General features: G+C 43.7%; 21 non-coding genes across 21 annotated transcripts; all 21 read right to left on the bottom strand.

The window, feature by feature from the left end:
• Positions 1 to 488: 488 nt before the first annotated feature.
• trnat-ugu (transfer RNA threonine (anticodon UGU)) lies at positions 489 to 562 on the bottom strand. Its single transcript has one exon. It is a non-coding gene; the product is annotated as a tRNA-Thr (tRNA).
• A 173-nt stretch (positions 563 to 735) lies between these two features.
• trnat-agu (transfer RNA threonine (anticodon AGU)) lies at positions 736 to 809 on the bottom strand. Its single transcript has one exon. It is a non-coding gene; the product is annotated as a tRNA-Thr (tRNA).
• A 582-nt stretch (positions 810 to 1,391) lies between these two features.
• On the bottom strand, positions 1,392 to 1,465 carry trnat-agu (transfer RNA threonine (anticodon AGU)). Its single transcript has one exon. It is a non-coding gene; the product is annotated as a tRNA-Thr (tRNA).
• A 5,484-nt stretch (positions 1,466 to 6,949) lies between these two features.
• trnar-ucu (transfer RNA arginine (anticodon UCU)) lies at positions 6,950 to 7,039 on the bottom strand. The gene is given in 2 exon segments: positions 6,950 to 6,985; positions 7,003 to 7,039. It is a non-coding gene; the product is annotated as a tRNA-Arg (tRNA).
• Positions 7,040 to 7,577: 538 nt separating this feature from the next.
• trnat-agu (transfer RNA threonine (anticodon AGU)) lies at positions 7,578 to 7,651 on the bottom strand. The gene has a single exon. It is a non-coding gene; the product is annotated as a tRNA-Thr (tRNA).
• A 293-nt stretch (positions 7,652 to 7,944) lies between these two features.
• trnar-ucu (transfer RNA arginine (anticodon UCU)) lies at positions 7,945 to 8,034 on the bottom strand. The gene is given in 2 exon segments: positions 7,945 to 7,980; positions 7,998 to 8,034. It is a non-coding gene; the product is annotated as a tRNA-Arg (tRNA).
• Positions 8,035 to 8,453: 419 nt separating this feature from the next.
• trnat-ugu (transfer RNA threonine (anticodon UGU)) lies at positions 8,454 to 8,526 on the bottom strand. Its single transcript has one exon. It is a non-coding gene; the product is annotated as a tRNA-Thr (tRNA).
• A 173-nt stretch (positions 8,527 to 8,699) lies between these two features.
• Positions 8,700 to 8,773, bottom strand: trnat-agu (transfer RNA threonine (anticodon AGU)). Its single transcript has one exon. It is a non-coding gene; the product is annotated as a tRNA-Thr (tRNA).
• A 464-nt stretch (positions 8,774 to 9,237) lies between these two features.
• On the bottom strand, positions 9,238 to 9,327 carry trnar-ucu (transfer RNA arginine (anticodon UCU)). The gene is given in 2 exon segments: positions 9,238 to 9,273; positions 9,291 to 9,327. It is a non-coding gene; the product is annotated as a tRNA-Arg (tRNA).
• A 5,164-nt stretch (positions 9,328 to 14,491) lies between these two features.
• trnat-ugu (transfer RNA threonine (anticodon UGU)) lies at positions 14,492 to 14,564 on the bottom strand. Its single transcript has one exon. It is a non-coding gene; the product is annotated as a tRNA-Thr (tRNA).
• A 174-nt stretch (positions 14,565 to 14,738) lies between these two features.
• Positions 14,739 to 14,812, bottom strand: trnat-agu (transfer RNA threonine (anticodon AGU)). The gene has a single exon. It is a non-coding gene; the product is annotated as a tRNA-Thr (tRNA).
• A 793-nt stretch (positions 14,813 to 15,605) lies between these two features.
• On the bottom strand, positions 15,606 to 15,679 carry trnat-agu (transfer RNA threonine (anticodon AGU)). The gene has a single exon. It is a non-coding gene; the product is annotated as a tRNA-Thr (tRNA).
• Positions 15,680 to 16,636: 957 nt separating this feature from the next.
• On the bottom strand, positions 16,637 to 16,710 carry trnat-ugu (transfer RNA threonine (anticodon UGU)). Its single transcript has one exon. It is a non-coding gene; the product is annotated as a tRNA-Thr (tRNA).
• A 422-nt stretch (positions 16,711 to 17,132) lies between these two features.
• Positions 17,133 to 17,206, bottom strand: trnat-agu (transfer RNA threonine (anticodon AGU)). The gene has a single exon. It is a non-coding gene; the product is annotated as a tRNA-Thr (tRNA).
• Positions 17,207 to 18,174: 968 nt separating this feature from the next.
• trnat-ugu (transfer RNA threonine (anticodon UGU)) lies at positions 18,175 to 18,248 on the bottom strand. The gene has a single exon. It is a non-coding gene; the product is annotated as a tRNA-Thr (tRNA).
• Positions 18,249 to 19,700: 1,452 nt separating this feature from the next.
• Positions 19,701 to 19,774, bottom strand: trnat-agu (transfer RNA threonine (anticodon AGU)). Its single transcript has one exon. It is a non-coding gene; the product is annotated as a tRNA-Thr (tRNA).
• A 968-nt stretch (positions 19,775 to 20,742) lies between these two features.
• On the bottom strand, positions 20,743 to 20,816 carry trnat-ugu (transfer RNA threonine (anticodon UGU)). The gene has a single exon. It is a non-coding gene; the product is annotated as a tRNA-Thr (tRNA).
• Positions 20,817 to 21,237: 421 nt separating this feature from the next.
• On the bottom strand, positions 21,238 to 21,311 carry trnat-agu (transfer RNA threonine (anticodon AGU)). Its single transcript has one exon. It is a non-coding gene; the product is annotated as a tRNA-Thr (tRNA).
• Positions 21,312 to 22,279: 968 nt separating this feature from the next.
• Positions 22,280 to 22,353, bottom strand: trnat-ugu (transfer RNA threonine (anticodon UGU)). Its single transcript has one exon. It is a non-coding gene; the product is annotated as a tRNA-Thr (tRNA).
• A 421-nt stretch (positions 22,354 to 22,774) lies between these two features.
• trnat-agu (transfer RNA threonine (anticodon AGU)) lies at positions 22,775 to 22,848 on the bottom strand. Its single transcript has one exon. It is a non-coding gene; the product is annotated as a tRNA-Thr (tRNA).
• A 749-nt stretch (positions 22,849 to 23,597) lies between these two features.
• On the bottom strand, positions 23,598 to 23,671 carry trnat-agu (transfer RNA threonine (anticodon AGU)). Its single transcript has one exon. It is a non-coding gene; the product is annotated as a tRNA-Thr (tRNA).
• Positions 23,672 to 23,888: the final 217 nt, after the last annotated feature.

The raw sequence follows: 23,888 nt of genomic DNA, 5'->3' as shown, positions 1-23,888 counted from the left end.
AGCAGGGAACGTGATTGGCTGTCATAACCAAGAATAACCACGATTAACAGGCGGCATGAAGCGCCACAGAGCCCATGTTTTTATCAAGGCCAAGTGATGGATTTTCATCATTTGCACACCCTGTAATGTTGTACAACCTTTGAATGGCCTCAATTTGCAACCTAGAAGTCCAATGTGCTATCCATTGCACCACAGAGCCCACGTTTTCATCAAGGCCAAGTGATGGATTTTCATAATTTGCACACCCTGTAATGCAGTACAACCTTTGAATGGCCTCAGTTTGCAACCTAGAAGTCCAATGCGCTATCCATTGCGCCACAGAGCCCACGTTTTTGCATGGCAAGGCCAAGTGATGGATTTTCATCATTTGCACACCCTGTAATGCTGTACACTCAGAAAAGACAGGAGCTCTGCACAATTGAAACCGATTCAAAGTTCTGAGGCCCTCGGTCCAAGAACGATCACAAAGTGCAAAGCCAACGGAGTAGAGGCACCACTAGGATTCGAATCCAGGATCTCCTGTTTACAAGACAGGCGCTTTGACCAAATAAGCCACGGCGCCTTGTCGCCAGGACATATTAGATTGGGACACTATCCTTCAACAACAGCTCAGGGATGGTTTTCAAATGGAAGCAACTGCAAAGGAAACCTCAGTTTCACCGTTTGTGGTCAGTTCTCAGAAAAGCAAGCGATTGCAAGGGTTCACGGCCTTGCGACACAAACGAGTATCATCAGAGGCACCACTGGGATTCGAACCCGGAATCTCCTGTTTACTAGACATGCGCTTTAACCAACTAAGCCACGGCGCCCATCTCCGCTCTTTGCTGCCAGAAGGTTGACCCAGACGATCAAAACATAGAGAAAAGATGCAAATTGTGGACCAGGCTTTGGATAGCATAAAAGAGTTTGCTGACAACTGCGTGGCCTGCTAGCCTCTGTGTTTCCGTAAGCAAATGTGGTAGGAAACAAAAGAGTAATTTTGAAGCCTTTTGACTACTAGGACATTATTTAAATGAACATGTTGAAAACAGGAGCCCTCAAAAGCTTTATGTTACCTGAGGGTAACGCTGTGCAGTATGGGGTTGACAAAACAGCAAAAGTCACAACTCTGGTGGGACTTCAACCCACAACCTTTGAATGGCCTCATTTTGCAACCTAGAAGTCCAATGCGCTATCCATTGCGCCAAAGAGCCCACGTTTTTGCATGGCAAGGCCAAGTGATGGATTTTCATCATTTGCACACCCTGTATAGCTGTACACTATAATCAGGGATGGTTTTCAAATGGAAGCAACTGCAAAGGAAACCTCAGTTTCACCGTTTGTGGTCAGTTCTCAGAAAAGCAAGCCATTGCAAGGGTTCACAGCCATGCGACACAAACTGGTATCGTCAAAGGCACCGCTGGGATTCAAACCCAGGATCTCCTGTTTACTAGACAGGCACTTTAACCAACTAAGCCACGGCGCCTACCTCTGCTCTTTTCCGCCAGAAGGTTGACCCAGACGATCAAAACATAGAGAAAAGATGCAAATTGTGGACCAGGCTTTGGATAGCATAAAAGAGTTTGCTGACAACTGCGTGGGGGTGGCCAGCTAGCCTCTGTGTTTGTTGGACAGCTGTGTTCAGCAGGACTCCCAGAACCCCAATCACACGTTTATGGAGCTCCATTCACAAGAGCTGCAAAGACCATCTAAGCTATGGGAAGACAAAGGAAGTCTGGCTCTTCTCTGTGGTGACGGCCGGTCCTTGTGTGCAAGAGCCAAGAGGTTTCCGTAAGCAAATGTGGTAGGAAACAAAAGAGTAATTTTGAAGCCTTTTGACCCAGTCAGTGCTTGATTGCTCGATTGCTGTTCCTGATCCTGATCGATTGCTCCTGTCTGCCTAGCTGCCTGCTGTGTTTTGTTTGCTTCGAGGCTGTAAGCTCCGTCTAAGCCTCGTATTAGCTTTGTATTTCTTTCTGTTTTGAACCATCATTTACTACCATTTCTAGTTGTTTATACTACTAAATACAGCTTAGACAACATCCCAGATTAACCTGACATCGCTAGCTTCCGTTATTGTTAGAACAACACGCTAGTAACTCGCTAGCCTGTTAACGCGCCACCAGTGCGCTCAGTTATTTATTTATTTATTTTTTCTCTCGCGCGCCCGCGCGTCTGAGTTCATAACAAGCCCAGGTGAGTAAGAATCAGTCAACAAACACGGTGAGTAATGTCTTGTTTTGTTATTGTCACCCGAACTTCATGTTACATGTTTAGCATAGCCTTCCCCGTCGGCAATATAGGGTTTATATGTGATAAATGCAAGGAGACAGTCAGGCTGACGGAGAAGATTTCAGAATTAGAAACACACATCCAAACTTTAATTGAGGATAGTAAGTGTGCTAGAGCTTTAGATTCTACTTTGGATGCGCCTAGCATAGTGAACTCTTTACATGATTCTGTTCCGGCTGAATTATTGCCTGTGCAGCCAGGCAGATGGGTGACAGTGAGGGATCGCTCTAGTCACGGATCAAAAAACCACTCTTCCGTTCCGATTACCACAACATATCGATTTGCCCCACTCAGTGAAACACCCACTGAGAATTCTGTTGATTGTGCCCTGGTAATTGGCGATTCTATTACACGTAACGTGAAAATAGGTACACCAGCCAACATAGTCACATGTTTGCCGGGAGCCAGAGCGCCTGACATCAAAGCAAATTTAAAAGTGCTGGCTAATGCTAATCGTAAATTCTCTAAGATTGTTATTCACGTCGGCACTAATGATGTTCGACTCCGCCAGTCGGAGATCACCAAAATTAATATTAAAGAGGTGTTTGAACTCGCAAGTACGATGTCAGGCACTGTAATTTGCTCTGGCCCCCTTCCTGTTCGAAGGAGTAATGAGATAGTTAGCAGATTGTCATCACTCAATGGCTGGGTGTCTAAGTGGTGTCCGCAAAATAATATAGAATTCATAGACAATTGGAAAAGTTTTTGGGGCAAACCTGACCTGTTGAAAAGAGATGGTATTCATCCCTCCTGGGATGGTGCTGCTCTTCTCTCTAGTAATTTGGCTCATAGTCTTAGAGACAAAACATGACAATCTGGGGCTCAGGTCAGGAAGCAGACAAACAGGCTAAACCGACCGTCTGCTAGCGGCCTCGCGTCACCAAGGTCAGATAAATCCCATCACATAGAGGCTCTTTCACCTAGATATCATCATATAGAGACTGTGTCTGTTCCCCGAATTTGGAAATCCAAAAAACATCCAAACCGATCTAAGGTTAAAAATGTAAGTGATATTCAACAAATAAAAAATAGATATAATACAGATGAGCAAACGATAAAGCTTGGGTTGCTGAATATTCGATCCCTTACTTCAAAAGCACTCATAGTTAATGATATGATTTCAGATTATAACCTAGATGTGCTGTGTATGACAGAAACCTGGCTAAAACCAGACGATTACATTACTTTAAATGAGTCCACCCCGCATGATTACTGTTATAAACATGAACCTCGCCTGAAAGGCAAAGGGGGAGGTGTCGCTGTAATTTATAGTAATATTTTCAAAACCATTAAAAAATCTAGTTTTAAATATACTTCTTTTGAAGTGTTGGTGCTTAATATTATATAAAAATATATAATGTAAACGATAAAACAAGTTTGAGAATTCTGCTGGCAACTGTATACAGGCCACCAGGGCACCATAAAGATTTTATCAAAGAATTTGCTGACTTTCTATCAGAATTAGTATTGACTGCAGATAAAGTCCTAATTGTTGGTGATTTTAATATACATGTTCATAATGGAAAAGATGCAATGGGATTGGCATTTAAAGACATTCTTAACTCTATTGGAGTTAGACAACACGTGTCAGGACCTACTCATTGTCGTAATCATACTCTAGATCTAATATTATCACATGGAATCAATGTTGATGCTGTTGAAATTCTGCAGCAGAGCGACGACATCTCAGATCATTATCTAGTCTCATGTAAATTACATTTAGCCAAGGCTGCAAGGCCAACTCCGTGTTACAAGTATGTTAGACCTATCACTTCTGCCACTAAAGATTGCTTTATCAATAATCTTCCTAATCAGTTTCATTGTCTCAGCATCCCAGATAGCTTAGAAGAACTTGATATTGCAACAGAAACTTTTAACTCTCTCCTTTCCAGCACTTTAGATACAGTTGCTCCGTTGCGCTTAAAGAAGATTAAAGAAAATAGTCCAACACCGTGGTACAACGAGCACACCCGGGCCCTTAAGAGAGCAGCCAGAAAAATGGAGCGCAACTGGAAGAAAACAAAACTAGAGGTATTTCGGATTTCATGGAAGGAGAGCTCGATTGCTTACAGAGAGGCTTTAAAAGCTGCTAGATCTGCTTATTTTTCAACCCTATTAGAAGAAAATAAACATAATCCAAGGTATTTATTTGAAAAAGTGGCTACACTAACGAAAAAGAAAGCTTCAAGCCCAGAAGTTTCCAAGAAACACAGCAGTAATGACTTTATGAACTTCTTCACTTATAAGATTGATAATATTAGGGACAAAATTATAACTATGCAACCGTCTACTACAGCATCGCATCAGGGAGTGCATTATAGTCTCCCTGAGGTAAAATTTGATTTATTTGTTGCCATAGGAGAGGAAGAATTTTGCAAACTCGTTAATTCATCTAAATCGACAACATGTATGTTAGACCCTATACCGACTAAACTACTGAAAGAGATGCTTCCAGAAGTCATAGATCCTCTTCTTAACATCATTAATTCATCTTTGTCTCTAGGATACGAACCAAAAACCTTTAAGCTGGCTATGATTAAACCGCTTGTTAAAAAAACGCAACTCGATCCTACAGAATTAGTCAATTACAGGCCGATCTCAAATCTACCTTTTCTGTCAAAGATACTAGAAAAGGCAGTATCCTCACAACTGTGTTCCTTTCTTAAAAGAAATGGTATCTGCGAGGATTTCCAGTCAGGATTTAGACCGCACCATAGCACTGAGACAGCTCTCATTAAAGTCACAAATGATTTGCTCTTATCATCCGATCGTGGTTGTATCTCTCTATTAGTGTTACTTGATCTTAGTGCTGCATTTGACACCATTGACCACAACATTCACTTAAATAGACTAGAAAACTATGTTGGCATTAGTGGAATTGCACTAGCATGGTTTAAATCATAATTATCTGACCGCTATCAGTTTGTAGCAGTAAATGAAGAGATGTCTTATCGATCACAAGTTCAGTATGGCCTACCACAAGGCTCAGTACTAGGACCGTTGCTGTTCACTCTCTACATGCTACCTTTAGGAGATATCATTAGGAAACATGGAATTAGCTTTCACTGTTTTGCTGATGATACTCAGCTCTATATTTCTTCCAAACCTAACGAAACTCACCAATTCACAAAATTATCGGAATGCATAGTTGATATTAAAAATTGGATGACTAGTAATTTCCTACTACTAAATTCTGAAAAAACAGAGATTCTAATTATTGGACAAAAAACGTCCACACGTAATAACCTAGAATACCGTCTAACACTTGATGGCTGCTCTGTTAAGTCTTCGCCGTCAGTTAGGAACCTGGGTGTGCTCTTTGATACCAATCTTTCATTTGAAAGTCATGTGTCTAGTGTCTGTAAAACCGCATTTTTCCATCTTAAAAATATATCTAAATTACGTCATATGCTCTCATTGACAAATGCGGAACAACTAGTTCATGCGTTCATGACATCAAGGCTAGATTATTGTAATGCTCTACTGGGTGGTTGCCCTGCACGCTTAATAAACAAACTACAGCTAGTCCAAAACGCAGCCGCTAGAGTTCTTACCAGAACCAGGAAGTACGACCATATTAGCCCGGTTCTGTCAACACTGCATTGGCTCCCTATTAAACATCGTATAAATTTTAAAATATTGCTGATTACTTACAAAGCACTAAATGGTTTAGCTCCCCAGTACTTGAGCGAGCTCTTAACGCATTATAGTCCTTCACGTCTATTGCGATCTCAAAACTCCGGCCAGTTGATAATACCTTGAATATATAAATCGACTGCTGGCGGTAGATCCTTTTCCTATTTAGCACCTAAACTTTGGAACAATCTTCCTAACATTGTCCGGGAAGCAGACACAGTCTGTCGGTTCAAAGCTAGACTAAAAACACATCTCTTTGACCTAGCATTCACATAACACTCTATAGACTTCTATAATTTAATATTAGGCTGCTTAGATTAGGTCAGCCGGAACTGGGAACACTTCCCTCAAATCCTGATGTACTCGTTACATCATAAGAAGAATGGCATCTACGCTAATTTTAGTGTCTTTGTTTATCCCGAGGTTTTCCCGCAGCCTGCCGGATCCAGGCCGTTTCCAGATCTGACGAAGGACTTTCGCCTGGACCCGATGACAATGCAGTGCTGAAGTGCCAACTAGCCTCTCCCTATGGAGGATCCCTATACCACTCTACAGATAAAGCGTTGTGGAATTTTTCGGTTCGCGTACCTACCCAAAGTGATAAGATAAATAAAAAATTCTGCATCAAAATTTATAGACAAGTAGTTTGTTTAGGCATGGTTTGTAAGGAATTATAAACCTGTCTGTTTAGAAGTCTGTTTAGAGAGTACGGTGTTGTCTTAGCGGCCCCTAATTTAGTAACAAACTATCATTTAGACGGAAGTGAATCAATCAAAACTAACTTTAGCTGGAAAAACATTTTTCAAGAGCCACTATAAAACCAAACCAATCTCTGTTACCTTAAATTATATCTTTATCTCTGTAAAGCTGCTTTGAAACTATCTACATTGTTAAAAGCGCTATATAAATGAGGATGACTTGACTTGACTTGACTACTAGGACATTATTTAAATGAACATGTTGAGAACAAGAGCCCTCAAAAGCTTTATGTTACCTGAGGGCAACGCTGTGCAGTATGGGGTTGACAAAACAGCAAAAGTCACGACTCTGGTGGCACTCGAACCTACAACCTTTGAATGGCCTCATTTTGCAACCTAGAAGTCCAATGCGCTAACCATTGCGCCACAGAGCCCAAGTTTTTATCAAGGCCAAGTGATGGATTTTCATCATTTGCACACCCTGTAAGGCTGTACAACCTTTGAATGGCCTCAATTTGCAACCTAGAAGTCCAATGCGCTATCCATTGCGCCACAGAGCCCACGTTTTTACATGCCAAGGCCAAGTGATGGATTTTCATCATTTGCACACCCTGTAATGCTGTACACTCAGAAAAGACAGGAGCTCTGCACAATTGAAACCCGATTCAAAGTTCTGAGGCCCTCGGTACAAGAACGATCACAAAGTGCAAAGCCAACAGAGTAGAGGCACCGCTGGGATTCGAACCCTAGGATCTCCTTTTCACAAGACAGGCTCTTGGACCAGCTAAGCCACGGCGCCTTGTCGTAAAGAAATATTAGATTGGGACACTATCCTTCAACAACAGCTCAGGGATGGTTTTCAAATGGAAGCAACTACAAAGGAAACTTCAGTTTCACCGTTTGTGGTCAGTTCTCAGAAAAGCAAGCCATTGCAAGGGTTCATAGCCTTGCAACACAAACAGGTATCGTCAAAGGCACCGCTGGGATTCGAACCCAGGATCTCCTGTTTACTAGACAGGCACTTTAACCAACTAAGCCACGGCGCCTAACTCTGCTCTTTTCCGACAGAAGCGTGACCCAGACGATCAAAACAGAGAAAAGATGCAAATTGTGGACCAGGCTTTGGATAGCATAAAAGAGTTTGCTGACAACTGCGTGGCCAGCTAGCCTCTGTGTTTCCGTAAGCAAATGTGGTAGGAAACAAAAGAGTAATTTTGAAGCCTTTTGACTACTAGGACATTATTTAAATGAACATGTTGAGAACAAGAGCCCTCAAAAGCTTTATGTTACCTGAGGGCAACGCTGTGCAGTATGGGGTTGACCAAAACAGCAAAAGTCACGACTCTGGTGGCACTCGAACCTACAACCTTTGAATGGCCTCATTTTGCAACCTAGAAGTCCAATGCGCTAACCATTGCGCCACAGAGCCCAAGTTTTTATCAAGGCCAAGTGATGGATTTTCATCATTTGCACATCCTGTAAGGCTGTACAACCTTTGAATGGCCTCAATTTGCAACCTAGAAGTCCAATGCGCTATCCATTGCGCCACAGAGCCCACGCTTTTGCATGGCAAGGCCAAGTGTTGGATTTTCATCATTTGCACACCCTGTAATGCTGTACAACCTTTGAATGGCCTCAATTTGCAACCTAGAAGTCCAATGCGCTATCCATTGCGCCACAGAGCCCACGTTTTACATGGCAAGGCCAAGTGATGGATTTTCATCATTTGCACACCCTGTAATGCTGTACACTCAGAAAAGACAGGAGCTCTGCACAATTGAAACCCGATTCAAAGTTCTGAGGCCCTCGGTACAAGAACGATCACAAAGTGCAAAGCCAACGGAGTAGAGGCACCGCTGGGATTCGAACCCAGGATATCCTGTTTACAAGACAGGCGCTTTACCAGCTAAGCCACAGCGCCTTGTTGTCAAGACATATTAGATTGGGACACTATCCTTCAACAACAGCTCAGGGGTGGTTTTCAAATGGAAGCAACTGCAAAGGAAACCTCAGTTTCACCGTTTGTTGTCAGTTCTCAGAAAAGCAAGCCATTGCAAGGGTTCACAGCCATGCGACACAAACGGGTATCGTCAGAGGCACCTCTGGGATTCGAACCCAGTATCTCCTGTTTACTAGACAGGCACTTTAACCAACTAAGCCACGGCGCCTACCTCTGCTCTTTTCGGCCAGAAGGGTGACCCACACGATCAAAACATAGAGAAAAGATGCAAATTGTGGACCAGGCTTTGGATAGCATAAAAGAGTTTGCTGACAACTGCGTGGGGGTGGCCAGCTAGCCTCTGTGTTTGTTGGACAGCTGTGTTCAGTAGGACTCCCAGAGCCCCCATCACACGTTTATGGAGCTCCATTCACAAGAGCTGCAAAGACCATCTAAGCTACGGGAAGAAAAAGGAAGTCTGGCGCTTCTCTGTGGTGACGGCTGGTCCTTATGTGCAAGAGCCAAGAGGTTTCCGTAAGCAAATGTGGTAGAAAACAAAAGAGTAATTTTGAAGCCTTTTGACTACTAGGACATTATTTAAATGAACATGTTGCGAACAAGAGCCCTCAAAAGCTTTATGTTTCCTGAGGGCAACGCTGTGCAGTATGGGGTTGACCAAAACAGCATAAGTCACGACTCTGGTGGGACTTGAACCCACAACCTTTGAATGGCCTCATTTTGCAACCTAGAAGTCCAATGCACTATCCATTGCGCCACAGAGCCAACATTTATATCACGCCCAAGTGGTAGATTTTCATCATTTGCACACCCTGTAATGCTGTACAACCTCTGAATGGCCTCAATTTGCAACCTAGAAGTCCAATGCGCCACAGAGCCCATGTTTTTATCAAGGCCAAGTGATGGATTTTCATCATTTGCACAACCTGTAATGCTGTACAACCTTTGAATGGCCTCAATTTGCAACCTAGAAGTCCAATGCGCTAACCATTGCGCCACAGAGCCCAAGTTTTTATCAAGGCCAAGTGATGGATTTTCATCAATTGCACACCCTGTAAGGCTGTACAACCTTTGAATGGCCTCAATTTGCAACCTAGAAGTCCAATGCACTATCCATTGCGACACAGAGCCCACGTTTAATAATATATAGGCCATATAATAAATCTACTGTAGGATCTAGGAAAAATCTTATTTTAATTAAACCTGAAAATCTAAATATCAGTGAACAAAAAAAAATTCTAAAGCTAGGTCTTCTAAACATTAGATCGCTCACACCTAAGGCGGTTATTGTAAATTAAATGGTCACAGATAATAGCTTCTATTGTACTTTGCCTTACTGAAACCTGGCTTAAACCAAATGAGTATTTCGGTCTAAATGAGTCTAGTCCACCAGGATACTGTTATAAGCATGAGCCCCGTCTGATCGGTCGTGGCGGCGGTGTTGCAACAATCTATAGAGATATTCTTAATGTTACTCAGGAAACAGGTCACAGGTTTAATTCGTTTGAAGTACTTGTACTAAATATTACGCTCTTAGATGTAAGAAAGAAATCCCTATTATCTCTAACCTTGGCTACTGTATATAGACCTCCAGGGCCCTATGCTGATTTCCTAAAAGAGTTTGCAGAGTTTCTCTCAGATCTATTGGTCAATACCGATAAAGCAATAATTGTTGGAAATTTTAACATACACAAGATAACACAAATGATGCGTTAGGGACTGCGTTTACAGATTTATTAAACTCTTTTGGGGTCAAGCAAAACGTCAGTGGTCCCACTCATCGTCTAAATCATACACTAGACTTAAATATATCTTATGGAACCAATCCAACTGATATAGATATTATACCGCAAAGTGACGATCTCACTGATCATCACATGGTAACTGTTGTGGTTTTCAATCTTTCTGAAAAATAACTTCGCAGAGATCTTTGATGCCAGAAATAATTAGACTTTATTTTCGAACGCCGTCCCGTTCCATAGAACGGCGCTCTAACGCTCTCTGGCCCTCTGGCCTTCCAGTGCGCGCTCCCGAGTACATTTTGGTTCAGAGTTATATACATACTTCTTCTACATAACTTGTATAATACGTACTGCTGAAATTTGTCATGTTGCGCCACGTTATTGACCAGGCAGAACAATCGTTCCAACCACTATAGATAGATTCTCAAATAGCTTACCTGATCTATCTCAGCTGCTCAGTGAACCCAAACAAACAGATGAACTAGAGGAAATGACTAGCAGTTTGAGCACCATTTTCTCTAGTACATTAGATATTGTTGCACCAATTAGATCAAAAAAGGTTAGAGAGAAAACTAAAGCACCTTGGTACAACAGTGCTACGCATGTTATCAAGAGAGAAACTCGTAACTTAGAGCGTAAATGGAAACAAACTAATTTAGAGGTCTTTAGAATCGCGTGGAAAGACAGTATGTCACTTTATAAAAAGGCTCTAAAAGCAGCCAGGGCTGAGCATCTCCACAAACTAATAGAAAATAACCAAAATAATCCAAGGTTTTTATTTAACACCGTGGCTAGACTAACAAATATACAGACAACACCAGAGCAAAATATTCCGTTACAGTATAGTAGTAATGATTTTATGAACTACTTTAATGAGAAAATAGAAAGCATCCGTAACACAATTGTAAATGTACACTCTTTTATGGTCTCTTATGATTCAGCCTCAATTATCGCCCCTCTGGAACAACTACACCGCTTTACAACTATAGGACAGGAAGAGCTAAATAAACTTATCATTGCATCGAAACCAACAACATGTTTATTAGATCCAATACCCACTAAACTACTGAAAGAAGTGTTACCTGTAGTGGAAGAGCCTCTTCTCAATATTATTAACTCGTCTTTATTTTTAGGTCATGTTCCAAGAATATTCAAGCTGGCAGTAATACAACCTCTCATTAAGAAACCGCAATTAGACCCAAATAACTTAGCAAATTACAGACCCATTTCAAATCTTCCATTTATGTCTAAAATATTAGAAAAAATTGTGTCCGCTCAATTGTGCTCTTTCTTGCAAGAAAATGAGATATATGAAAAATTCCAGTCAGGATTCAGACCGCATCATAGCACAGAAAATGCGCTAGTTAAAATTACAAATGATTTACTTTTAGCTTCTGACCAAGGCTGTATCTCAATACTAGTTCTACTCGATCTTAGTGCTGCGTTCGACACTATCGATCATAAAATACTCCTGGATCGACTACAAAACTACACTGGTGTTCAGGGACAAGCATTAAGCTGGTTTAGATCTTACTTATCAGACCGTTATCATTTTGTCTGTTTAAATGGGGAAAAATCAAAGATAACGTCAGTAGACTATGGAGTGCCGCAAGGATCGGTGTTAAGCCCTCTGCTATTCTCAATGTATATACTCCCACTTGGTAATATTATAAGAAAACATGGAATTAATTTCCACTGTTATGCTGATGACACTCAATTATATATTTCATCACGGCCAGATGAAAACACTAACTTATCAAATTTGACAGAGTGTCTCAAAGATATAAAATGCTGGATGACGCGTAATTTCCTGCTACTAAATTCAGATGAAAAGGAGTTGTTACTTATTGGTCCAAAAAACTACCCACAAACTCACTTACAATACAACTTTAATATAGAAGGATGTCCTGTTACTTTATCCACTACAGTTAAAGACCTGGGTGTTATACTAGACCGCAACTTGCCTTTCGAAAATCATATTTCATATGTTACAAGAACAGCCTTTTTCCACCTTAGAAACATTCCAAAGCTACGTAACATGCTATCTGTTTCTGATGCAGAAAAGTTAGTTCATGCATTCATGACATCGAGACTAGATTATTGTAATGCTATATTAGCTGGCTGTCCTGCATCCTCAATAAACAAGCTACAGTTAGTGCAAAATGCAGCTGCTAGAGTTCTTACTAGGTCAAGAAAATATGATCATATAACACCAATTTTATCATCTCTACACTGGTTACCTATCAAGTTCCGTATCAATTACAAAGTACTATTGACCTATAAAGCCCTAAATGGTTTAGCTCCTGTGTATTTAATGGACCTTCTATCGCCCTACAATCCATCGCGTTCTTTAAGATCACTAAATTCGAGGTTTCTGGTCATTCCTAGGATATCTAAGTCCACTAAAGGAGGAAGGGCGTTCTCACATTTAGCTCCAAAACTCTGGAATAGCCTTCCTGATATTGTTCGAGGCTCTGACTCGCTGTCCCAGTTTAAAACTAGATTAAAGACGCATGTCTTTAGCCAAGCATTTACATAATGCTTACTTTTTATACCACTGCTGAATCAGATCAAATGCATTTAATATTATAAAACTTGAAGAGTCTGTAGGTTATTTGTATAGGTTGCATAGTATTTACAGTCATTACGTTCCTGTGTATATTGCGTGAATGACGGGTGGTTGGGTAGATATTGTGTTTTGCGGTAGGTGGTATGCCATACGGAACTGTTGCCACTGAACCTGCTTTAACGACGACAGTGGGGCTCGACAGCCTTAGTCAAACGGGTCGGCGCGTATGGTTGGGCTGCAGAGAGATTGTGGTTGGGTCTCAGCAGCAGGAGGGATGTAGAGGTCAGTAAGCAGGGCTAAGTTGAGTGGGGGACGGAGGGGGGTGACTCTGGGACACAAGAATCACTGTCTTCATGTTTTTTTATAATTTACGCCCGTGTTATGGAAATCATTATGAACAGCAGCTACATAATTATTTTCCCTTTTTGCTTTTCTGCTGTTATCTCGGGACGCGAGTCCCGAGAAAAACGGCGTTCGTCAGCTCCAGTTTGTATCCAGCCTTTCACGGAGACTTCAGATACCCCAATCACAAAGCCTGTGAAGAGACGACTCAACACCGGCGATATGGACCCTCTATGGTGGACGGCACTGATCCTCAACAACTCGCCTCAACACCGGCGTGATTACTTGGACTTCCAAAAGATGGAAATGGATAAATATTCTAAATGTTCCGATCCAATCTGACTTGTAATGCTGCCCGAATCATAAATCATGCACTGTTCCTTCGTTGGCCAGAGGAGAACTGGCCCTCCGACTGAGTCTGGTTTCTCCCAAGGTTTTTTTCTCCATTCTGTCACCTGATGGAGTTTTGGTTTCTTGCCACTGTTGCCTTGGCTTTTGGCTTGCTTAGTTGGGGACATTTATTATTCAATAATATTATTGATCTGCCTTACTTAAGGTGGACGTTGACACAATTTTCTTTTAGAAACAAACTCTGTTATATTATTTTCATGTTATCACTGTGAAGCTGCTTTGATACAATCTGTATTGTAAAAAGCGCTATAAAAATAAAGGTGACTTGACGGGACTCGAACCCACAACCTTTGAATGGCCTCATTTTGCAACCTAGAAGTCTAATGCGCTATCCATTGCGCCACAGAGCCCACGTTTTTATCCAGGCCAAGTGATGGATTTTCATCATTTGCACACCCTGTAATGCTGTACAACCTTTGAATGGCCTCAATTTGCAACCTAGAAGTCCAATGCGCTATCCATTGCGCCACAGAGCCCACATTTTTATCAAGGCCAAGTGATGGATTTTCATCATTTGCACACCCTGTAATGCTGTACAACCTTTGAATGGCCTCAATTTGCAACCTAGAAGTCCAATGCGCTATCCATTGCGCCACAGAGCCCACATTTTTATCAAGGCCAAGTGATGGATTTTCATCATTTGCACACCCTGTAATGCTGTACAAACCTTTGAATGGCCTCAATCTGCAACCTAGAAGTCCAATGCGCTATCCATTGTGCCACAGAGCCCACGTTTTTGCATTGGAAGGCCAAGTGATGGATTTCCATCATTTGCACACCCTGTAATGCTGTACACTCAGAAAAGACAGGCCCTCTGCACAATTAAAACCCGCTTTAAAGTTCTGAGGCAAGGCCAACGGAGTAAAGGCACCGCTGGGATTCAAACCCAGGATCTCCTGTTTACAAGACAGCGCTTTGACCAGCTAAGCCACGGCGCCTTATCGTCAAGTCATATTAGATTGGGAAACAATCCTTCAACAACAGCTCAGGGATGGTTTTCAAATGGAAGCAACTGCAAAGGAAACCTCAGTTTCACCGTTTGTGGTCAGTTCTCAGAAGAGCAAGACAATTGCAAGGGTTCACAGCCATGCGACACAAACGGGTATCGTCAGAGGCACCGCTGGGATTTGAACCCAGGATCTCCTGTTTACTAGACAGGCACTTTAACCAACTAAGCCACGGCGCCTACCTCTGCTCTTTTCCGCCAGAAGGGTCACCCTGTAGATCAAAACATAGAGAAAAGATGCAAATTGTGGACCAGGCTTTGGATAGCATAAAATAGTTTGCTGACAACTGCATGGGGGTGGCCAGCTAGCCTCTGTGTTTCCGTAAGCAAATGTGGTAGTAAACAAAAGAGTAATTTTGAAGCCTTTTGACTACTAGGACATTATTTAAATGAAAATGTTGAAAACAGGAGCCCTCAAAAGCTTTATGTTACCTGAGGGTAACGCTGTGCAGTATGGGGTTGACAAAACAGCAAAAGTCACAACTCTGGTGGGACATCAACCCAGAACCTTTGAATGGCCTCATTTTGCAATCTAGAAGTCCAATGCTCTATCCATTGCGCCACGGAGCCCACGTTTTTGCATGGCAAGGCCAAGTGATGGATTTTCATCATTTGCACACCCTTTAATGCTGTACACTCAGAAAAGACAGGAGCTCTGCACAATTGAAACCCGATTCAAAGTTCTGAGGCCCTCGGTCCAAGAACGATCACAAAGTGCAAAGCCAACAGAGTAGAGGCACCGCTGGGACTCAAACCCTAGGATCTCCTGTTCACAAGACAGGCTCTTTGACCAGCTATGCCACGGCGCCTTGTCGTAAAGACATATTAGATTGGGACACTATCCTTCAACAACAGGTCAGGGATGGTTTTCAAATGGAAGCAACTACAAAGGAAACCTCAGTTTCACCGCTTGCTCAGAAAAGCAAGCCATTGCAAGGGTTCACAGCCTTGCGACACAAACGGGTATCGTCAAAGGCACCGCTGGGATTCGAACCCAGGATCTCCTGTTTACTAGACAGGCACTTTAACCAACTAAGCCACGGCGCCTAACTCTGCTCTTTTCCGACAGAAGGGTGACCCACACAATCAAAACATAGAGAAAAGATGCAAATTGTGGACCAGGCTTTGGATAGCAAAAGAGAGCTTGCTGACAACTGGGTGGGGGTGGCCAGCTAGCCTCTGTGTGTGTTGGACAGCTGTGTTCAGTAGGACTCCCAGAACCCCCATCACATGTTTATGGAGCTCCATTCAGAAGAGCTGCAAAGACCATCTAAGCTATGGGAAGACAAAGGAAGTCTGGCACTTCTCTGTGGTGACGGCCGGTCCTTGTGTGCAAGAGCCAAGAGGTTTCCGTAAGCAAATGTGGTAGGAAACAAAAGAGTAATTTTGAAGCCTTTTGACTACTAGGACATTATTTAAATGAACATGTTGAGAACAAGAGCCCTCAAAAGCTTTATGTTACCTGAGGGCAACGCTGTGCAGTATGGGGTTGACAAAACAGCAAAAGTCACGACTCTGGTGGCACTCGAACCTACAACCTTTGAATGGCCTCATTTTGCAACATAGAAGTCCAATGCACTAACCATTGCGCCACAGAGCCCAAGTTTTTATAAAGGCCAAGTGATGGATTTTCATCATTTGCACACCCTGTAAGGCTGTACAACCTTTGAATGGCCTCAATTTGCAACCTAAAATTCCAATGCGCCACAGAGCCCATGTTTTTATCAAGGCCAAGTGATGGATTTTCATCATTTGCACACCCTGTAATGCTGTACAAACCTTTGAATGGCCTCAATTTGCAACCTAGAAGTCCAATGCGCTATCCATTGCGCCACAGAGCCCACGTTTTTGCATGGCAAGGCCAAGTGATGGATTTTCATAATTTGCACACCCTGTAATGCTGTACACTCAGAAAAGACAGGAGCTCTGCACAATTGAAACCGATTCAAAGTTCTGAGGCCCTCGGTCCAAGAACAATCACAAAGTGCAAAGCCAACGGAGTAGAGGCACCACTAGGATTCGAATCCAGGATCTCCCGTTTACAAGACAGGCGCTTTGACCAGCTAAGCCACGGCGCCTTGTCGTTAAGACATATTAGATTGGGACACTATCCTTCAACAACAGCTCAGGGATGGTTTTCAAATGGAAGCAACTGCAAAGGAAACCTCAGTTTCACCGTTTGTGGTCAGTTCTCAGAAAAGCAAGCGATTGCAAGGGTTCACGGCCTTGCGACACAAACGGGTATCATCAGAGGCACCGCTGGGATTCGAACCCTAGGATCTCCTCTTTACAAGACAGGCTCTTTGACCAGCTAAGCCATGGTGCCTTGTCGTAAAGACATATTAGATTGGGACACTATCCTTCAACAACAGCTCAGGGATGGTTTTCAAAATGGAAGCAACTACAAAGGAAACCTCAGTTTCACCGTTTGTGGTCAGTTCTCAGAAAAGCAAGCCATTGCAAAGGTTCACAGCCTTGCAAGACAAATGGGTATCGTCAAAGGCACCGCTGGGATTCAAACCCAGGATCTCCTGTTTACTAGACAGGCACTTTAACCAAATAAGCCACGGCGCCTACCTCTGCTCTTCTCCAACAGAAGGGAGACCCAGACGATCAAAACATAGAGAAAAGATGCAAATTGTGGACCAGGCTTTGGATAGCAAAAAAGAGTTTGCTGACAACTGCGTGGGGGTGGCCAGCTAGCCTCTGTGTTTGTTGGACAGCTGTGTTCAGTAGGACTCCCAGAACCCCCATCACATGTTTATGGAGCTCCCTTCACAAGAGCTGCAAAGACCATCTAAGCTATGGGAAGACAAAGGAAGTCTGGAAATTCTCTGTGGTGACGGCCGGTCCTTGTGTGCAAGAGCCAAGAGGTTTCCGTAAGCAAATGTGGTAGGAAACAAAAGAGTAATTTTGAAGCCTTTTGACTACTAGGACATTATTTAAATGAACATGTTGAGAACAAGAGCCCTCAAAAGCTTTATTTTACCTGAGGGCAACGCTGTGCAGTATGGGGTTGACAAAACAGCAAAAGTCACGACTCTGGTGGCACTCGAACCTACAACCTTTGAATGGCCTCATTTTGCAACATAGAAGTCTAATGCGCTAACCATTGCGCCACAGAGCCCAAGATTTTATCAAGGCCAAGTGATGGATTTTCATCATTTGCACACCCTATAATGCTGTACAACCTTTGAATGGCCTCAATTTGCAACCTAGAAGTCCAATGCGCTATCCATTGCGCCACAGAGCCCACATTTTTATCAAGTCCAAGTGATGGATTTTCATCATTTGCACACCCTGTAATGCTGTACAACCTTTCAATGGCCTCAATTTGCAACCTAGAAGTCCAATGCGCTATCCATTGCGCCACAGAGCCCACGTTTTACATGGCAAGGCCAAGTGATGGATTTTCATCATTTGCACACCCTGTAATGCTGTACACTCAGAAAAGACAGGAGCTCTGCACAATTGAAACCCGATTCAAAGTTCTGAGGCCCTCGGTACAAGAATGATCACAAAGTGCAAAGCCAACAGAGTAGAGGCACCGCTGGGATTCGAACCCAGGATCTCCTGTTTACAAGACAGGCGCTTTGACCAGCTAAGCCACGGCGCCTTGTTGTCAAGACATATTAGATTGGGACATTATCCTTCAACAACAGCTCAGGGATGGTTTTCAAATGGAAGCAACTGCAAAGGAAACCTCAGTTTCACCGTTTGTGGTCAGTTCTCAGAAAAGCAAGCCATTGCAAGGGTTCACAGCCGTGCGACACAAACGGGTATCGTCAGAGGCAGCGCTGGGATTAGAACCCAGGATCTCCTGTTTACTAGACAGGCACTTTAACCAACTAAGCCAGGGCGCCTACCTCTGCTCTTTTCCACCAGAAGGGTGACCCACACGATCAAAACATAGAGAAAAGATGCAAATTGTGGACCAGGCTTTGGATAGCATAAAAGAGTTTGCTGACAACTGCGTGGGGGTGGCCAGCAAGCCTCTGTGTTTGTTGGACAGCTGTGTTCAGCAGGACTCCCAGAACCCCCATCACACGTTTATGGACCTCCATTCACAAGAGCTGCAAAGATCATCTAAGCTACGGGAAGAAAAAGGAAGTCTGGCGCTTCTCTGTGGTGACGGCTGGTTCTTGTGTGCAAGAGCCAAGAGGTTTCCGTAAGCAAATGTGGTAGAAAACAAAAGAGTAATTTTGAAGCCTTTTGACTACTAGGACATTATTTAAATGAACATGTTGCGAACAAGAGCCCTCAAAAGCTTTATGTTTCCTGAGGGCAACGCTGTGCAGTATGGGGTTGACAAAACAGCATAAGTCACGACTCTGGTGGGACTCGAACCCACAACCTTTGAATGGCCTCATTTTGCAACCTAGAAGTCCAATTCGCTATCCATTGAGCCACAGAGCCAACATTTTTACCAAGCCCAAGTGGTGGATTTTCATCATTTGCACACCCTGTAATGCTGTACAACCTCTGAATGGCCTCAATTTGCAACCTAGAAGTCCAATGCGCCACAGAGCCCATGTTTTTATCAAGCCCAAGTGATGGATTTTCATCATTTGCACACCCTGTAATGCTCTACAACCTTTGAATGGCCTCAATTTGCAACCTAGAAGTCCAATGCGCTATCCATTGCGCCACAGAGCCCACGCTTTTGCATGGCAAGGCCAAGTGTTGGATTTTCATCATTTGCACACCCTGTAATGCTGTACACTCAGAAAAGACAGGAGCTCTGCACAATTGAAACCCGATTCAAAGTTCTGAGGCCCTCGGTCCAAGAACGATCACAAAGTGCAAAGCCAAAAGAGTAGAGGCACCGCTGAGATTCGAACCCTAGGATCTCCTGTTCACAAGACAGGCTCTTTGACCAGCTAAGCCACGGCGCCTTGTCGTAAAGACATATTAGATTGGGACACTATCCTTCAACAACAGCTCAGGGATGGTTTTCAAATGGAAGCAACTACAAAGGAAACCTCAGTTTCACCGTTTGTGGTCAGTTCTCAGAAAAGAAAGCCATTGCAAGGGTTCACAGCCTTGCGACACAAACGGGTATCTTTAAAGGCACCGCTGGGATTCGAACCCAGGATCTCCTGTTTACTAGACAGGCACTTTAACCAACTAAGCCACGGCGCCTACCTCTGCTCTTTTCCGACAGAAGGGTGACCCAGAGGATCAAAACATAGAGAAAAGATGCAAATTGTGGACCAGGATTTGGATAGAAAAAAGAGTTTGCTGACAACTGCGTGGGGGTGGCCAGCTAGCCTCTGTGTTTGTTGGACAGCTGTGTTCAGTAGGACTCCCAGAACCCCCATCACATGTTTATGGAGCTCCATTCACAAGAGCTGCAAAGACCATCTAAGCTATGGGAAGACAAAGGAAGTCTGGCACATCTCTGTGGTGACGGCCGGTCCTTGTGTGCAAGAGCCAAGAGGTTTCCGTAAGCAAATGTGGTAGGAAACAAAAGAGTAATTTTGAAGCCTTTTGACTACTAGGACATTAATTAAATGAACATGTTGAGAACAAGAGCCCTCAAAAGCTTTATGTTACCTGAGGGCAACGCTGTGCAGTATGGGGTTGACAAAACAGCAAAAGTCACGACTCTGGTGGCACTCAAACCTACAACCTTTGAATGGCCTCATTTTGCAACCTAGAAGTCCAATGCGCTAACCATTGCGCCACAGAGCCCAAGTTTTTATCAAGGCCAAGTGATGGATTTTCATCAATTGCACACCATGTAAGGCTGTACAACCTTTGAATGGCCTCAATTTGCAACCTAGAAGTCCAATGCACTATCCATTGCGGCACAGAGCCCACGTTTTTATCAAGGCCAAGCGATGGATTTTCATCATTTGCACACCCTGTAATGCTGTACAACCTTTGAATGGCCTCAATTTGCAACCTAGAATTCCAATGCGCTATCCATTGCGCCACAGAGCCCACGTTTTTACATGGCAAGGCCAAGTGATGGATTTTCATCATTTGTACACCCTGTAATGCTGTACACTCAGAAAAGACAGGAGCTCTGCACAATTGAAACCCGATTCAAAGTTCTGAGGCCCTCGGTACAAGAACGATCACAAAGTGCAAAGCCAAAGGAGTAGAGGAACCGCTGGGATTCGAACCCAGGATCTCCTGTTTACAAGACAGGCGCTTTGACCAGCTAAGCCACGGCGCCTTGTTATCAAGACATATTAGATTGGGACACTATCCTTCAACAACAGCTCAGGGATGGTTTTCAAATGGAAGCAACTGCAAAGTAAACCTCAGTTTCACCGTTTGTGGTCAGTTCTCAGAAAAGCAAGCGATTGCAAGGGTTCACGGCCTTGCGACAAAAACGGGTATCATCAGAGGCACCGCTGGGATTCGAACCCTAGGATCTCCTCTTTACAAGACAGGCTCTTTGACCAGCTAAGCCACGGTGCCTTGTCGTAAAGACGTATTAGATTGGGACACTATCCTTCAACAACAGCTCAGGGATGGTTTTCAAATGGAAGCAACTACAAAGGAAACCTCAGTTTCACCGTTTGTGGTAAGTTCTCAGAAAAGTAAGCCATTTCAAGGGTTCACAGCCGTGCGACACAAACGGGTATCGTCAAAGGCACCGCTGGGATTCGAACCCAGGATCTCCTGTTTACTAGACAGGCACTTTAACCAACTAAGCCACGGCGCCTACCTCTGCTCTTTTCCGACAGAAGGGTGACCCATACGATCAAAACATAGAGAAAAGATGCAAATTGTGGACCAGGCTTTGGATAGCAAAAAAGAGTTTGCTGACAACTGCATGGGGGTGGCTAGCTAGCCTCTGTGTTTGTTGGACAGCTGTGTTCAGCAGGATCCCAGAACCCCCATCACACATTTATGGAGCTCCATTCACAAGAGCTGCAAAGACAATCTAAGCTATGGGAAGACAAAGGAAGTCTGGCACTTCTCTGTGGTGACGGCCGGTCCTTGTGTGCAAGAGCCAAGAGGTTTCCGTAAGCAAATGTGGTAGGAAACAAAAGAGTAATTTTGAAGCCTTTTGACTACTAGGACATTAATTAAATGAACATGTTGAGAACAAGAGCCCTCAAAAGCTTTATGTTACCTGAGGGCAACGCTGTGCAGTATGGGGTTGACAAAACAGCAAAAGTCACGACTCTGGTGGCACTCAAACCTACAACCTTTGAATGGCCTCATTTTGCAACCTAGAAGTCCAATGCGCTAACCATTGCGCCACAGAGCCCAAGTTTTTATCAAGGCCAAGTGATGGATTTTCATCAATTGCACACCATGTAAGGCTGTACAACCTTTGAATGGCCTCAATTTGCAACCTAGAAGTCCAATGCACTATCCATTGCGGCACAGAGCCCACGTTTTTATCAAGGCCAAGCGATGGATTTTCATCATTTGCACACCCTGTAATGCTGTACAACCTTTGAATGGCCTCAATTTGCAACCTAGAATTCCAATGCGCTATCCATTGCGCCACAGAGCCCACGTTTTTACATGGCAAGGCCAAGTGATGGATTTTCATCATTTGTACACCCTGTAATGCTGTACACTCAGAAAAGACAGGAGCTCTGCACAATTGAAACCCGATTCAAAGTTCTGAGGCCCTCGGTACAAGAACGATCACAAAGTGCAAAGCCAAAGGAGTAGAGGCACCGCTGGGATTCGAACCCAGGATCTCCTGTTTACAAGACAGGCGCTTTGACCAGCTAAGCCACGGCGCCTTGTTATCAAGACATATTAGATTGGGACACTATCCTTCAACAACAGCTCAGGGATGGTTTTCAAATGGAAGCAACTGCAAAGTAAACCTCAGTTTCACCGTTTGTGGTCAGTTCTCAGAAAAGCAAGCGATTGCAAGGGTTCACGGCCTTGCGACAAAAACGGGTATCATTAGAGGCACCGCTGGGATTCGAACCCTAGGATCTCCTCTTTACAAGACAGGCTCTTTGACCAGCTAAGCCACGGTGCCTTGTCGTAAAGACGTATTAGATTGGGACACTATCCTTCAACAACAGCTCAGGGATGGTTTTCAAATGGAAGCAACTACAAAGGAAACCTCAGTTTCACCGTTTGTGGTCAGTTCTCAGAAAAGCAAGCAATTTCAAGGGTTCACAGCCGTGCGACACAAACGGGTATCGTCAAAGGCACCGCTGGGATTCGAACCCAGGATCTCCTGTTTACTAGACAGGCACTTTAACCAACTAAGCCACGGCGCCTACCTCTGCTCTTTTCCGACAGAAGGGTGACCCAGACGATCAAAACATAGAGAAAAGATGCAAATTGTGGACCAGGCTTTGGATAGCAAAAAAGAGTTTGCTGACAACTGCATGGGGGTGGCTAGCTAGCCTCTGTGTTTGTTGGACAGCTGTGTTCAGCAGGATCCCAGAACCCCCATCACACATTTATGGAGCTCCATTCACAAGAGCTGCAAAGACCATCTAAGCTACGGGAAGACAAAGGAGGTCTGGCTCTTCTCTGTGGTGACGGCCGGTCCTTGTGTGCAAGAGCCCAGAGGTTTCCGTAAGCAAATGTGGTAGAAAACAAAAGAGTAATTTTGAAGCCTTTTGACTACTAGGACATTATTTAAATAACATGTTGAGAACAAGAGCCCTCAAAAGCTTTATGTTACCTGAGGGCAACGCTGTGCAGTATGGGGTTGACAAAACAGCAAAAGTTACGACTCTGGTGGGACTTCAACCCACAACCTTTGAACGGCCTCATTTTGCAATCTAGAAGTCCAATGCGCTATCCATTGCGCCACAGAGCCCACGTTTTTGCATGGCAAGGCCAAGTGATGGATTTTCATCATTTGCACACCCTGTAATGCTGTACACTCTAATCAGGGAGGGTTCTCAAATGGAAGCAACTGCAAAGGAAACCTCAGTTTCACCGTTTGTGGTCAGTTCTCAGAAAAGCAAGCCATTGCAAGGGTTCACAGCCTTGCGACACAAACGGGTATAGTCAGAGGCACCGCTGGGATTCAAACCCAGGATCTCCTGTTTACTAGACAGGCACTTTAACCAACTAAGCCATAGCGCCTATCTCCACTCTTTTACACCAGAAGGGTGACCCAGACGATCAAAACATAGAGGAAAAGATGCAAATTGTGGACCAGGCTTTGGATAGCATAAAAGAGTTTGCTGACAACTGCGTGGGGGTGGCCAGCTAGCCTCTGTGTTTGTTGGACAGCTGTGTTCAGTAGGACTCCCAGAACCCCCATCACACGTTTATGGAGCTCCATTCACAAGAGCTGCAA

Source organism: Siphateles boraxobius, unplaced genomic scaffold (assembly GCF_051911475.1).
Source record: "Siphateles boraxobius isolate OS27281-9 unplaced genomic scaffold, OSU_SipBor_1 39, whole genome shotgun sequence".
NCBI lineage: Eukaryota > Metazoa > Chordata > Actinopteri > Cypriniformes > Leuciscidae > Siphateles > Siphateles boraxobius.
The sequence above is the reverse complement of the archived record's forward strand: the minus strand, read 5'-3'. Positions and strand labels throughout refer to the sequence as shown.